Below are 14,506 nucleotides of genomic sequence, written 5' to 3'. Positions count from 1 at the left end.
GCGGTGTGGCAAAAGAAGACGGGGCAGCCCGACTTCATTGCGCTGCCTCAACACCGGCCTGCACTTGTTAACGTAGCGAATGCGACGTCCACGGACATAACGCTGCAGTCAACAATTCGAATAATGTTCCTGTGAAAATATTATCCTAACGTAGTTCATATATCGCACCTTAACCGCGAATGGCAAACTGAACAACAACACGATCCAAATCGCACAACACGGGCACCTCCGTGGCCCCCGCGCGGGAGCGTGGCTCAAAGCAATTTCGTGGCTGCGGACTGGCGGTGGCACCGCACCGGCTCCCACAGCTCCTCTCTGGAGAGTGACAGACACAAAGTGGCGTTGTGACCACGCCCAGGGCACGGCAGCTGGAGGGGCTCCCTCGTTGGAAGCGGCTGAACCGTTTGCACTCCTTTTTGGTCCCCTCCTCACCTTCATTTCCTCAGCATGAGCCAGCACTTGTTCACGCAGCGTGTACGACATCCACAGACTTAACACTGCAGTTTTACATTTCAAACAACGATCCTGTGAAAAGTGAAAATCCCTTCTTATCGTAACGTAATTTATATTGAGCCTTAACCGAGAATGACAAAGTGAACAACAATACCATCCAAATCGCACAACAGAGGAACACATTTAGAATAAATTGTTCTGAAGATATGAAAAAAATTACATTCATTTCCATCAGCCACGATCTATCCACTTATGTACTGGACATCTGTAAAAAAAGAGCTTTATAGCTCATTGTATTCCTCAAGTATGAATCAAGATTCCAATTCTGTACGAAGGCCTCCCCAAATGCCACTGCCGTCCCTCACTGTCTGGCGATGCTCGAATATATGCCCTGTGATGCATGCGAACCAATTTGATCACTCCATCTCCGTGGTTGCCGTGCTCTCGGGCGCACCCACGCTCTCCCTTGGCTGCTGCTCTATCAGCAGACTCTTCTACTATCCATCATTCCCTCTATAACACTGTCCTTCCCAAGCCCACTTACTGTATTTAATGGTAAACAGATGCTAGGGAGTGACATTTGGAAATCAAGTTAGAAATGCCTTGCTGTTCTTAAGCACCAATTAGCAAATGGTACCGTTTAGATTTATGTTAAGGTCGCATTGGAGACACAGGCCTCTGTGTGTGTGTGTGTGGGATACATGTTTAGATACATCGTAGAGGACGGTCTCAGGACCAAGGTGAACAAGCCACGAGTGAGTAAACGCCGCGTGCCTTCTGGGAATCATTTGTGAGGGAGCCACACGTTCAGCCCGACTGGCACAGGCGCTTCGGCTGTCAGGACAGGTGCGAGTGTGCGAACGTTGAAGGTAAATGACGCACGAGCGGAAAATTGCATCGCTAAAGCAACAAGACATGAAAGCGAGATGGCCGGGGCGGTGGCCCAGGGAGCTAGCGCCGAGCCAGCACCGAGCCAGCATTGAGCCAGTACTGAGCCAAGACCGAGCCAGCACTGACCCAGTACTGAGCCAGTACTGAGCCAGGATCGAGCTAGTACTGAGCCAGTACTGAGCCAGGACCGAGCCAGGACCGAGCCAGCATTGAGCCAGCACTGAGCCAGGACCGAGCCAGGACCGAGCCAGCATTGAGCCAGTACTGAGCCAGGACCGAGCCAGGACCGAGCCAGTACTGAGCCAGTACTGAGCCAGGACCGAGCCAGCATTGAGCCAGTACTGAGCCAGGACCGAGCCAGGACCGAGCCAGTACTGAGCCAGGACCGAGCCAGGACCAAGCCAGCATTGAGCCAGCACTGAGCCAGTACTGAGCCAGCACTGAGCCAGTACTGAGCCAGGACCGAGCCAGGACCGAGCCAGTACTGAGCCAGGACCGAGCCAGGACCGAGCCAGAACTGAGCCAGCATTTAGCCAGTACTGAGCCATGACCGAGCCAGCACTGAGCCAGCATTGAGCTATTGCCGAGCCGGTACCGAGCCGGCACCGAGCCAACACCAAACCAGCACCGAGTCATCATTGAGTCGTAACCGAGTCACCACGGAGCCCACACCAAGCCAGTGGGGTTGTAGCACCGTGGGGTCCTGCGAGGGACAAGTGTGAACGGAGCACCCGGTACTTAACGGGTCTAAAGATCAAATCCCTCAATGCAACCCATAGGCTGCCACTTCAGTGAGAGAGGCAGGGAGTGTTTAGACGCAAGTGAGAAGGAATCTGAAAGGCTATATTTATACGCAAGCTCAAATCGTATACCTTCTGTCAATCTGAAGGGTGCGAGGGGCATGTGGCCACCGTTTGCAATGGGCATGCTCCAGGCCACGGGACGAAATTCATCATCTGCCGATCTGGAAAATCTCCCCGCGGCAGCTGCGCCCTTTGCGAGCAATGCAAGAGGCAACGAGACCTTCGCACGTGAAATTTCACTGTTTAGTCCCCTCTCAAGGGTTCCCCTGCCCCCTCGCCTCTCCCACACCAACCACCACCAAACCAACAAACTGCCATTACTGCAATGTCACCACCACTGGTGACCCGCTCAAGTGTTCCGGGTGAGCGGGTGATAACAGCTGACAATGCACAGGCAAAGGTCAAACTCTCGACGACTTCTGTCTCGGCCAATCGCAAAGAAGGACGAGACGAATATATTCTGGTGAAGGAACTAGACGGAAATTAGGCGTTCTGCAATGTTACACTTGCGCTGCCAAACCTAGCGTGGTGGGAATTAGAATACTTGAGACTTGACCGCTCAGATAAAAAGCCGAGCCAACCGCAGAGAGAGCTGTCCCCCCCACCCCCTCTCATCGGACGGTCCAGGGGGAGCGCGAGTTCGCAAAGACTCCCGCAAGCCTCTCTCTCTCTCACTCTCCCCTCTCTCTTGCTCCTGCCAGGGCGAGTATCGGGTGAGCTTTAATTGCACGACTTGGCCGCCTCAACAACCCTGGGACGAGGTAGGGTCACATCACGAGCCAGGGCCCCGCTGCGTTCACGCCGCTCCAGGGGCGGGGGGGGGGGGTTAGTGGGGCGCGGGGGTGGGCGGGAGGGGGCCGGGGGGGCATGCACGAGGCAGAGAATTTGGGGAGGTTTTCCGCAGCAGATGTCCGTGCACTATGTGGTACGCACGCGCTGTAGGTTTTACGTTTGGAAAATGCGGATCTCCCTCGAATTAGAGGGCGTGCGAATTTTGTGAAAGAAAAAAAAGGAAATGGGGCTCTTGTTGAGAACGGGGAAGTGGTGGTCGCCTTCACGCGCCCCAGGCAGCCTAGCGGTGCCGCGGGGGGAGGGGGGGGGTGCCGGTTCAGCTCCCGCAGCGGCCCCGTGACCCCCCTGCGGGAAAACTCCCATCAAACCGCGCCGCTCGCTGAGAGGCCGCTCGTCAGACCTCTCGCCGTAACATTCACAAGAACCTGCAGGCCTCGTGAGAGTTTCCGACGCAAGAATTTCCACACGCAGGAGAACCCCGGAATTACGAGCAGGTTCAATCAGGGCACATAAGAGTCACGAGCATGCACCCGCTGCACATGCACCCGCTGCACATGCACACGCTGCACACGCTGCACACGCACACACGCGCATGCACACACGCGCATGCACACGCGTGCATGCAGACGCGCACGCACACGCTGCACTGGTGAATGCACATTAATGACGAGGTATGCTGCCGTGTAATTTCAATCCAGTGATGTTCACGGCAGGTTTCTGGATGATCATGGGAAAGAGAGAAGAAGGCGCGCAAGACACCAACCCACTCCTGCATTAAATCAGGGCACAATGCACACGTGTGCAACACGCATGTGCAACACGCACATGACGCCTCACACTCACAGGCCCCAGCTCTAAAGGAGCTCTCATATTGATTGTGCATTAATAACCCAGAGAGCGGGGGGGGGGGGGGCGGTAATGGTGGTAGCGCATGCGAAACTTCGATCCATCAAATATGATGGCTGGGGTTGGGCGGGTTATGCTGGGATGGGAAAAAGACGTTGGGGCGAGACACCGACCCACGCGTTGCAGCACAAAAGGTGCCTGTCGGGGAGATTATCGCACTTCACCACCTACGACAAACAGGCAGGCTTTCGACAATCACGTGTGTAAAAAATAAAACATAATTACACAAAGTGGGAACCCGCATTGATCAAGGCCTTGAGATTCAGTGAGAATTTCACAGGAAAATATTCAAATCATAACAATGAATCTCGCACCCATGAAATTCACAATAGTTCAGTGGAAGTTGAATTAATTGGACAGTTATTGCCACGCAGGCGGGCGTCAGCTCGCACGTTACACAGATCCATCGCAATGCCGTCAAGGGCCAAAATGGGTTGGGATAATAGGTAGATAGATTCAAGTCTGCTTTGAAAACCCATCTCGTTTAAAGTGGCCTTCCCTCTTGAGTTTGGTCGGTTGCCCTGGTTCTGTTTTTTATTTCCTGCTTCTCAGGCGCTGCACATTTGGATCCTAGGATGGAATGTGCAGACTGGTGATGGCAAATGAAATATGACCAGTGGCGGGAACTATCCGTTAGGGCGGTGGTTCTTAAGCTGGGTTCGATCGAATCCCAGGGGTTCGTTGAGTCACTCTCCGGGGTTCGGCAGGGGTCAAGACACACACAGTATAGCAGCCCGGTTCGCACCAGCAATGTCGGGCCGTTTTTGTCGGCCGTCAAAAAATTGGCAACACACAATTTTTCTTCGCCATGTTAAATTACAAATATTTAGTTGCTTAGTAAAAATGTGTTACACAAAATAAATTCAGCCCACTTGTATTATTCGTGACGTCACGCTCCGCTTGGCCATCATTGGCTGCAGCTGATCACGCCACATTGCGTGATCAGGAACTTGGTGCACTCAGTAGTCGACTTGTGGCTGTTGTGATTGCACGTAATTTGTGATTTTCTTTTAATCTTTCAATCCCTTCATACTAAGTATGTCGAGCAAAAAAAGAAAGTGGTTGGACGAATCCGTACAATATGGATTCACGTGTATAAAGGAACGTGATGGGAGTCAGCGTCCTCAATGTATGATTTGCAATGCCAAGTTGAGCAATTCTAGTCTAGCACCGGCAAAACTAAAGGAACACTTCCTAAAGCTGCATGGAGATGGGAAATACAAGAACACAACGCTCGCTGAATTCAAGGTGAAGAGAGCCAGATTCGATGAAAAGGCTACTCTGCTTGTTCTCGGCTTTGTACCCATCGACAAACCGATCCTCACAGCATCGTACAAAGTTGCATACCTGATCGCAAAGCAGGGCAAACCACACACCATTGGTGAAACACTCGTAAAACCAGCTGCGTTGAAGATGGCGAATATCATGCTGGGAAAAGCTGCTGAAGATAAGTTATCCCAAATTCCTCTTTCAAATGACACTATCAGCAGCAGAATAGACGACATGAGCGATGACATCTTGGCTCAAGTAGTTGCAGATCTGATTTCAAGCCCAGCAAAATTCAGCCTCCAACTCGACGAGACCACCAACGTTTCCAATCTAAGCCAGCTTGTTGGATTCGTGCGCTATATGAAAGACGTGATAAAGGAAGATGTTTTTATTTTGCAAGCCTCTTACAACAACAACCAAGGCAGTCGATGTGAAGAAACTCGTGGATGATTTCTTCAGAGACAACGCTCTTTCGTGGAATATAGTTTCTGCAGTTTGTTCAGACGGAGCTCCAGCTCCGATGCACCACACATCATTGTTACGCACTGTGTTCTGCACAGGCATGCGTTGGCAACAAAAAACTTGCCTCCAAAACTGGCAGAAGTATTAAAAATTGTAGTTGAATGTGTGAACTACGTGCGAAATAGTGCTATGAAGCACCGCATCTTCAACGAGCTGTGTAAGTAAATGGGCTCTGAATTCGAGGTACTTCTGTACCATTCTAACGTTCGGTGGTTATCCCGGGGAAAGGTGCTGAATCGTCTTTTTGCCATGCGTGTGGAATTAGCCCTGTTTTTGCGAGAGTACCAACATTGTCACGCAAATTGCTTCGAAAATTCTGAGTTCATTCTCATTTTGGCGTACATGGCCGATATTTTCGATGCTCTCAATCATCTCAATCGACAGATGCAGGGCGGTGGAGTCAACATCATCGAAGCGGAAGAAAACCTGAAGGCGTTTAAAAAAAAGCTACCTTTATGGAAACGACGAACAGAGAATAACTTTGCAAACTTTCCCCTGCTGGACGACTGTGTAAGTAAGATCGAAGACGTGTCTTGAATTTCTGTACCTGGGCAGCTGAAGCAAGCAATTGCCATGCACTTAGTTGAGCTCGCAAAGTCTCTCGATGGATACTTCCTCATCAGAGAGTCATATCCAGCATGGGTGAGACAGCCGTTCATGTTTAATGTTGCGACAGCAGATGTCAACGATGTATACCTCGAGGAAATCATTGAACTTCAGCAGAGCCAGCTTCAACAGCAACTCTTCAGAACAAACAACGCTCTCAAGGTTTTGGTGTCACCAAATCGTACCATACCCTCTCATTGCTAAGAAAGCCCTTGAGATACTCACACCGTTTGTTACAACGTATCTTTGCGAGCAATCTTTTTAGAGGATGGTAGACATAAAAACTAAGAAAAGGAACAGACTTTGTTGCGAAAATGATATGAGAGTGGCACTTGCCAAGGTGAAGCCGTGCATTTATGAACTTGTATCTGAAAGGCAACAGCGAAAGTCACATTGATTTGCAGTAAATATTAATTGAGATATGTTTTTGCGTGAAATTCATGTTTTGTTGGTTTTGTTCTTTGAACACAGTGATTTTGTGTGCAACTGATGCATGGTTCATTTTGTGCACTAATAAAATATATACCTATCTTATGAAGAGATCATTTTATTTTTCCATTTACAAAGGTTTCGTTGAATGCACTGATGAAGCTTGCAGGGTTCAGTACCTCCAATAAGATTAAGAACCACTGCGTTAGGGAATACAACCTCAGAAATCTGTTATGCTTGTAACGATGTTAAACGTAGCAGCCACGAATGGCTGGAGAGGCCTTAAGAACCAATGATATTGGGGTATATCAAATGAACAAGATTGATTGTGAAACCTTCCTTTCGATACATGTATTACGAGCTCAAAAATCAATACCAACTGATGAACCGATGCATCGCTACACCTCTACCGAAAGTCGTGTCAATCACACTGCAACACGACCGATTGGTTGTCAGAGGGTTAGAATCAAGCGCATTGAATAAGAATAATATAAACATTACACACAGATGAATTTGAGTTATTGAGCTGTCGAAGAATTTTGAGAAATTCATGGAATGAGACAGGATACTGCTTGGAAGGGTGGGGGGAATGGTTAAGAGAGCTTAGAAAAAGATTCAAAAACAGAACGTGATTTATTTTCCCCTAAAAACTTTGAGATGGAAACCGCTTGGATAATACGTCACCGGTGGGGACATGAAGAGGATAATAAGTAACGGATGCCTCATAGTTGGGATGGTGTTGCAATATAAAAAAAGATGAACATAAGGCAATTCAGCCAAGTCAATAGAAGAGATTTGATGACTTGACCGTGAGACTGAGAGTCCGTGGGCAGTTGGACGATAACCATCCCAACGTGAAAATACAAAGCAAAAAACCTGAAGAATGAGCCAAAGCATGTACATGCCGAGACACATCTCCGCAAGCCCTGGGGCGCGAGGGAGGCCTTGGGTTTTATTTTCCAGCGCAGCCACTCAACAACTGCTGCTGCTGCAACGGCTCTGCACGATTGCACAGATGCTGCCCGCACAGCACCGTCATCTGGCTCCATGCATTCCACCTCAGTCTAACGTTGTCGGCCGCACATTCCTCAAGTAGCCAGTGTGCTCGGCTCTACATGTCACACAGCCCAGAGAATGGGGGAACTCAGAGGCCACATGCAGTCCCATTGTATTCACCATCGCCACAACGCTTGTGGCACTAATGGTCCCAAGAGCAGCCCAATAAACTGATGAAGCAAGTGATCAACTGCGTCAGAATCACCTAAGCGAGTACAATTACCTGTCACTAACCAATTAACACTCTTCATGAAATTGTAACTTAAACCATATTAAAGCTCTCAGCCTGTCATCTTAAACAGCTGATCGTGTATTCATACACTCAGATCCTCAATGTAAGCCTCACTACTATTAGGAGAAACAATGTCAAGCGATCACCTATTAGATGTTAATGTCACTAAAAATGATCATCATCATGTCAATTACTTACTCAGAACAGCCTCACTTAGTCTGAATACTTTTTCAGGAGGGTTTCTACATTGGGGATGTTGGCCAATGCCATTATTGAGCTCTTAACAAGCGGCAGGAAATGGGAGTATCCAGAGAAAGTCCACGCATGAGACAGGATGACAGCACAGTCATCTGGCCACCTCTCAGCTAGCGCAGTCAACTTTGTCCCCCCAGTTCTGATGCTGTATGCGTGTACATTGAACTTCTTTCGTACTGTACGAAGCCAACCGTGCTAATCGGAAGGCGCTGGGATGCAGAAGCATGCATTCAATGAAAAGAACTGAACTTAAGGCGAGGTTCAGACACTAATATTCACTTCATGAGAATCATGGCTGCAAACCGCTACGAAAAAATACAAGCAAATAGGATTTATTCGGCATCGTTTATCCGCATGTCAATAAAACGCTTCCTTCCCATATACAGCACATGAACACAGAGAAAATGTGGTGAGTACCCCCCCCCCCACTCCCCCTTGTCGTTATAGTAAAGGAAGACTCAACTCAAAACACAAGTTCCTATTTTGAGCGCAGTTTCAGACGTGACGCGGGCTTCACGTGAAAAAATCTGTTGCTACGGAACCCAAACTAAAGCAGAAAGAGCCACCCATATCTCGGAAGATGTGTACCAACACACTTTCACTGCTAGGCTGTGGTACACTCAGGGCTATGGACTACGGTGATCCACAGCCTGGCGATTCCTAAATTGTTTTGCAACCACTTCTCATCACATTGCCAAACAGAACAAAATACACTCGACTTGTGGGAGATGACGGGCGATTTCCAGCGCGGTTGCAGTGTGGGAGCCGGCAGGACAGCCACGTCACAACGCGTTGGTGCCTGCTGGGAGACGGCAGTGAGTACTGGCTGGGGGGGGGGGGGGCACTCAATTGCAGCGCCGCTTGGATGCCGTCTGACAGGTGAATGGGCAGATTCCTTCCCCCAGCAGCAGCAGGAGGAGATCCACGCTGCTGCACTGCCATGGCTCGGTGCGTTTCTGGAAACAAAATAAAACCCTAATTCTCACTGGGTTTGCGTCTTCCTTCAAGGAGAAATTGCTCCTCACCGCAGGAATGTGGAATTTTCACCACTAAGGACCGCAGGCAAGGGATGGGCACCACCCCCATGGCTTGAAACAAGCGAACATGACACTGTGGTGTTCAGTACAGTACAGCACTCGCATACTTTGAGAAATATCCGCTTGTTCCCCGCCTCGCCCCCGTGATCTATTGACCTGTCATGACTGTGCAGTGTCGCTAGATATCTGTACGCCACTCTGTGACGCGGCTGCATAAAACCACGCGGAATTGCGGCTCGTAAACTCTCTCTCAGCCAAAGGTAAAGCACAGCAGACGCATCTGCAGAGGAGGGCAACGCCTTGATAAACGTCTCCCGACGGCATGGGGACGTCAACAAGACTGCTACATTGTAGAGAAAAGGGCCTTGTCAAAGCGTTGACGCCATTCACCAGCGATGCGCTCTTGGCAAAAAGGCCTTGTAGAGACCACTGGATTCTATCCAAAGCAAGATAACCCTGGGAATGTCATTGTGTTCAGGCAGTCCTCTGCCTGTATATCTCACAAACTTCCTGTTTATCTAACTCCGTGTTTATTTCACAAACTTAATATTTATCTCACAAACGTCCTGTTTATCTCACAAACTTCCTGTTTATCAAACTTCATATTTATCTCACAAACTTCCTGTTTATCTCACAAACTTCCTATTTATCAAACTTCATATTTATCTCACAAACTTCCTGTTTATAAAACTTCCTGTTCATCTACATTGAGGGAAAAAAGTATTTGATCCCCTACTGATTTTGTACGTTTGCCCACTGAAAAAGAAATGATCAGTCTATACTTATATAGGTTTATTTGAACAGTGAGAGACAGAATAACAACAAAAAAATCCGGAAAAACGCATGTCAAAAATAGTATAAATTGATTTGCATTTTAATGAGGGAAATACATATTTGACCCCCTCTCAATCAGAATGATTTCTGGCTCCCAGGTGTCTTTTATACAGGTAACGAGCTGAGATTAGGAGCACACTCTTAAAGAAAGTGCTCCTAATCTCAGCTTGTTACCTGTATAAAAGACACCTGTCCACAGAAGCAATCAATCAATCAGATTCCATAGGCGAATGCCAACGAAAGGCAACGCACAGCGTCCGCTGGTAAAGACATCGCCACGATGCGGTGAGAGCCAAGTGCCAACTCCTGCTGATGTTTTCAGACCAACCCACCGCCCTCCGTTGTTGTTGGAGGGCGACTGCCTCCAACTGCCCAGAAGCGTCCTTCACTAGCCTCCTCCACAGAGGCCGATCTTGACACCACTGGTACCAGTCATCGGCAAGTCCACTCAGCTCCACGTCCTCCTGTACCACATCACTCCATCTCTTCTCCAGCCCGTGCCGCGCCCGTTTAGCCCCCTCGATCTGGCCGAACAAAAGCTGTTTCTGCATGCGGTGGCTAGGCATGCGGGCTACATGACCCAGCCAACGCAGCTTTGCCTGCCGGAGGAGCTCACCGATGGGACCTTGCCCAGATCTTTCAAGGATTTGTGAGCTCCTCACACAATCCAGCCTGGTTAAACCCAGGATGGATCGTAGGCAGGCTAGCCTAAATGTTTCTAACCGGTGAATATGTTCCATTAGGGGGGTCCATGTTTCGCAAGCGTAGAGAAGGGAGGGAATGACCGTGGCTGAGAAGACCTGAAGCTTAGTGCGGAGCGACAGACCAGGTAGCTTCCACACAGCGTTACGCAACCGATGAAAAGATATTGCCGCTCGACTGATTCGGAGTGAGACCTCTGCTGTTAAACTGGAGCCGGTCATAAGTACACTGCCCAGATATGGGAAACTCTCCACTCTCTCCACAACTGTCCCATCACCAATTGGGAGTAGTGGGGGTGGAGTGTCCGATGGTACAAAATACCCAGGCAGGTGCTTAGTTTTGGTGGGGCTGATGGAAAGGCCCCATCTCTTAGTGGCACGCTCCAGTCTCAGCAGCAGCGTCTCCAACTCCTCCTCTGAATGAGCAGCTATTACTAAATCATCGGCATACATAACATGGTTGAGCAATAGGGAGCCATCCCTTGACCGCACCCGGGCATCGATCAGCCTCCCATTATATCTGTACCAAATGGAGATTCCCCCGGTAGAGCTATTGAAGGCTTCACGAACTACATGGTCAAAATAGATGTTAAATAATGTGGGAGCCAGACGACATCCCTGTCATACCCCAAGGTGTACAGGGAATGGATATGACTCCCAGCAATGTAGTTTTACCCGGGCCCGCTCACCATCATGAAGGTCCTTAATGATCGTAAGCAGAGGGTCAGGGACTCCAAAAGCACGAAGAACAACCCAGAGCCCAGGCCGACTGATAGTATCATACGCCTTGACCAGGTCAATAAAGCAGAGATGTAGGTCTTGCTGGAATTCCCTCCACGTCTGCTGTAGCAGACGGACAGAAAATATGGCATCTGTGCAGGACCGCCCTTTCCTGAAACCGCATTGGGGCTCCGCAAGCCTTTCCTCAGCGTGCCTGCCAAGGCGATTTTGAATAATCGTTGCCAGGAACTTTCCCGGCACACTGAGGAGTGAGATGCCCGTGAGCAGAGGGGGACCACCAGGGCATCCTTACAATCCTGCGGAACCCATCCAGTGGTCCAGACTGTTGTTATGATGTCATATAGGGCAGTCTGTGTACAAACGCCACCCTCCCTCAGCATTTTGCTTGGGAGATCATCTCTGCCTGGTGCCTTTCCTGGTCTCAGACTCCGGATCGCCTTCAGTACTTCCTCAACAGATGGCACCTCAACCAGCCACTCACAGGGGGTGACTTCCTCCAATATATGAGGCACCGCAGCCTCAGCAGGGTCATCCCCACTTTGTGCCACGATGTTTTCCTGGCGGAGGGATTTCCCCTCCCCCAGGACCTCACAGAAATGCTCAGCAAATCTGCAAACCTTTTCCTGGGGGTCGACGATTGGATCACCGTTTTTTCCCCTAATGATGGCAATAGGTGTGGCGCTGCAGGTTACTTTTTTGATCGAGCTAAATAGAGATTTGTGATCGCGGGCCACTGAGGCAGACTCCATCTCCTCAGCAACCCTTCCGCTTCCTGGGCACTATTCTCTCCCGGGACCTCAAGTGGGAATTGAACATCAGCTCCCTCACCAAGAAAGCTCAACAGAGGATGTACTTTCTACGGCAGCTGAAGAAATTCAACCTGCCAAAGACAATGATGGTGCAATTCTATACAGCGATCATTGAATCCATCCTCACCTCCTCCATAACCGTCTGGTACGCTGCTGCCACTGCCAAGGACAAGAGCAGACTGCAGCGTATCATCCACACTGCTGAGAAGGTAATTGCCTGCAATCTACCGACCCTCGAGGACCTGCACACGACAAGGTCTATGAGGCGAGCGAGGAAGATTATGGCCGATTTCTCCCACCCTGGACACTCTCTGTTTCAGCTACTCCCCTCCGGCAGAAGGCTTCGGTCCATCAGGACCAAAACCTCACGCCATAAAAACAGTTTCTTCCCATCTGCTGCTGGCCTGTTAAACAAGGCCAAGGGCTAACACTGTTTTTAACATTTGATCTACATAACGACACGTTGCTGATATTAACTATGTTTCCCTATTTGTATTTTTAAATTATATCTTAAAGCTATTTTATATTCGATATTTATTTAATTTTATATACTTCAGCCCCTTAGTGTTAGACTTTTAACCCTTATTATAGTAAGACTTGTTTAAAACTTATTTAAGATTTTAGATTCCTATATGTTGAATGTATGCACCATCCTGCCAAAGTAAATTCCGTGTCGGTGTGAACTTACATGGCGAATAAAACCCTTTCTGATTCTGATTCTGATCCTTGCAGCGCATCACGGCTCTCCGAACTTTCGAGCGAATGCTGCGGTAAGACTCCTCATTCTCTGACGTGGGATGCTGTAGCCGATGACAGTGGGCCTGTCGCTTTTTCTCAACCATCCTGAATACCTCCTCTGTCAGCCAGGGTCTCTGGGGAGGTCTGGACCGCGTACCCAAAGCAGCCAATGCAGCTGCATGAGTGACAGTCCTAAACCTCGCCCATTTACCCTCGACATCAGGAGGAGTGGGGGACGATGCCAACCCCAGCCGCAGGCGATGATGAAATTCTCGCTTGCAACTTTCATCAGATAACTGAGACCAGGCCACTTTAGGTTGGAATGGGGTCCTGGGTGTACACCCACCACAGGAGTGGAAGAATGGCAGGCGCATCTTACAGATGACTAGTCAATGGTCAGAGGGCAGATCAGCTCCACGGTAGGTCCTGGTGTCAAGGACATGGGCTCGCATCCGCTGGTCCGTCACTATGTAGTCCAGCAGATGTTCGTGCTTGGACCCAGCATGTATCCATGATGTTGTGTGGATGCGCCGATGCCGGAACAGCGTGTTGGTAATTACAAGCCCGTTATTGAGCTGATCTGGCCCATGCCCTTCAATCACTCTAGACCAGGTGCCAGCATCATGACCAACTCGGGCATTGAAATCACCCATCAAGATGACTCTATCCCGAGGGGCCACTTTAGCCAGCACCTGTGACAGGTCATAGAAGGCATCTGACTCATCGACTTTGCCTGCATCCCTCCACGGATGTTCGTCTTCGGTGGGGGCATAAGTAACCACGACCACCACTCCTCGCCTCTGGTTGATGGGAAGGCGAGCCCAAAGTAGCCTGGGGCTTACAGCTTCCCACACATCACACACACACACACAAACCTATCCAGGCCCACTCTCCGCCGAACCATTACACACACACACCTAGCCAGGACCACAATCTCTCCTACATACACACTCGATTGATATCACAGCTGCTCAACCCTGCAACAGTCATCTCGTTCAGCGCAACCTCCCTTCACCTTGTGCACATTCGCACCTGGCAAGGGTAACAATCACAGCAGCCCCCACCCATCCACCCACCACCACCACCACCACACACACTCCCCTGGCCAGCAGAACCTCGCACCACCCATCACAACTCACCTGGCCAGGGCATCCACCACACCTCACCTGGGTGACTTGCTGGTGACCTCTACTCGGGGTCCCGGCGCATGTCCCAAGGCTCTCCTCCCCCTGCAGCGTCAGCAGCAGCAGCAGCACGTGGTGTCGCCAGGTCGGCCTCACCGTGAATCACGTGACCCCCCCCATACACCACGTGGTCAGGGCAGATGTGTCTGTCACGTGACCAGACGTTCCATTGACCAGCAATCGCGTCGACGGGCGCGCGTTTTTTGGAGCGGCCGATGCGCGACTGGCGCCAGGAGACGACGTCACTT

General features: G+C 49.9%; 1 protein-coding gene across 3 annotated transcripts in view; it reads right to left on the bottom strand.

Annotated features, from left to right (window-relative positions):
- LOC116953397 (transcription regulator protein BACH1-like) overlaps positions 1-14,506 on the bottom strand; it is a 45,426-nt gene that overhangs the window by 30,532 nt on the left and 388 nt on the right. The window contains exon 2 of one of the 3 annotated variants that reach the window (XM_032973567.2): positions 14,241-14,303. The exons of the other annotated variants lie outside the window; for them this stretch is intronic. The gene's annotated coding sequence lies outside the window, so the exon portion shown is untranslated. The remainder of the gene's footprint in view (positions 1-14,240; positions 14,304-14,506) is intronic. 3 annotated transcript variants of the gene reach the window in all.

The sequence above is a fragment of the Petromyzon marinus genome, chromosome 51, assembly GCF_048934315.1.
Source record: "Petromyzon marinus isolate PM22_M1 ecotype Great Lakes invasive population chromosome 51, UKy_Petmar_22M1.pri1.0, whole genome shotgun sequence".
Taxonomy (NCBI): domain Eukaryota; kingdom Metazoa; phylum Chordata; class Hyperoartia; order Petromyzontiformes; family Petromyzontidae; genus Petromyzon; species Petromyzon marinus.
Note: the sequence above shows the minus strand (reverse complement) of the source record. Positions and strands in the feature narration are given on the sequence as shown.